This window comes from Macaca fascicularis, chromosome 4 (assembly GCF_037993035.2).
Source record: "Macaca fascicularis isolate 582-1 chromosome 4, T2T-MFA8v1.1".
Classification (NCBI taxonomy): Eukaryota; Metazoa; Chordata; class Mammalia; order Primates; family Cercopithecidae; genus Macaca; species Macaca fascicularis.
The window spans coordinates 107,334,500-107,335,969 of record NC_088378.1 but is presented as its reverse complement, the minus strand read 5'-3'; the positions used below and the strand labels follow the sequence as shown (position 1 = coordinate 107,335,969).

At 30.7% G+C, this 1,470-nt stretch overlaps 1 non-coding gene across 1 annotated transcript; it reads left to right on the top strand.

The window, feature by feature from the left end:
* The first annotated feature begins 283 nt into the window (after positions 1–283).
* On the top strand, positions 284–387 carry LOC123573143 (U6 spliceosomal RNA). Its single transcript, XR_006697892.2, has one exon. It is a non-coding gene; the product is annotated as a U6 spliceosomal RNA (small nuclear RNA).
* The last annotated feature ends 1,083 nt before the right edge of the window (positions 388–1,470 follow it).

Sequence of the window (1,470 nt, the reverse complement as noted above, 5' to 3'; positions counted from 1 at the left end):
AATTCAAGCAAAACCATAGTTAACTGCATGGACTGAACCTATGACTAAAATAATCCTTTTATGACTCTGCCTAAAATGTTGCTAATTCTTCATTTTTTTAAAGTGAAGAAAACTTTTGAGCTTTTTACAGCTTTCAACAATTGAGTAAAGTATAATCCTATAAATAAAATTTGGAGCATATTTCTCTCTATCTGATTTCTCCAGAATTTGGAAACTATTTTTGAGTATTCTTAACTTATGGCAATATATTTATTTGCATAAATGTGACAAGAATCTGTTTTCTGTGCTCACTTTGGCAGCACACTTACTAAAATTGGAAGGATACAGAGATAAACATGGTCCCTGCACAAGGATGACATGCAAATTCATGAAGCATTCCATATTTTTTAAAAAAAATGAATGTTTTCTTTTGCAAAGGGACACAATTGGAGAAACTGGTTATTTTCCCAAGGCTTTGATTGGAATGGCATGCTTTCTTTTAAGAAATAAAATTTGACTTATAGAGCCAATGAAAGTCTTTTGGGGAAACTGACATCATACCTTGTCTATACAGTCCTTGTACACAGTTCCTTACTTGTGGTAAATAAAGAATGTAATTTTTTTTTTCTTTTTCATTTTTATTTTTTGAGACTGGGTCTGGGCAATAGGATGTAACTTTCTAATAAGCTGAGGAGCCCCATGTTATCTTGGGACCTCAGGTGGAGAAGAATTTATCCAACTCACAAAGGAATGTAATGACACAAATCAACCATAACTGGTCTTAAGGCTTTAAAAAGTCTTTTCTGAGATAGAACAAAGTTCCTTAAAAGCCAATATAAAAAGGATCTTACGTGGCAAATAATTATTCATGCTGTACTTTATGCAAATAATCAAATCCACATACATATGATGAGAGAGAGAGAGAGAGAGAGAGAGAGACAGTGTGTGAGACAGAGCACGCAAGCAAGCTAATACTTACATGCAACCCATATGGGTCACTTTAACTTTTGACTTTGAGTCTCAACCTGGTTGTATTGCTTTACCATTCAGAGTCCTCAGGTTGTTGACCAAAGTTTTCAGGTGTAATAAATAATAAAGATAAGCTACTCTGGGTTTTTCCCCACTTGGCAAGATGTATCATAGTAACATGAATATATATACCTGATGTTAGTTTAACATTTAATCATATTAGTGTGTAAAAGTGCCTTTTTGTATTATAAAAGAGTATTAACATTTAGGAATTATAAACAATGAAAATGAATCTAAGAAGGTAACTTATGCCCAAATTATATATATGATACATATGCTATATTATGTACATTATATATGCACAATAAGGTGGATATGTACAGTATAGTGAGTGAATAATAAATCATTAAATATATAATTGATTATATATTAAATTTAATACATAATATATTGAATATATAATACATTATTAAATATATTATAAAAATACATCACTTTTCTCTTTATCTGCTTTACTTTTCA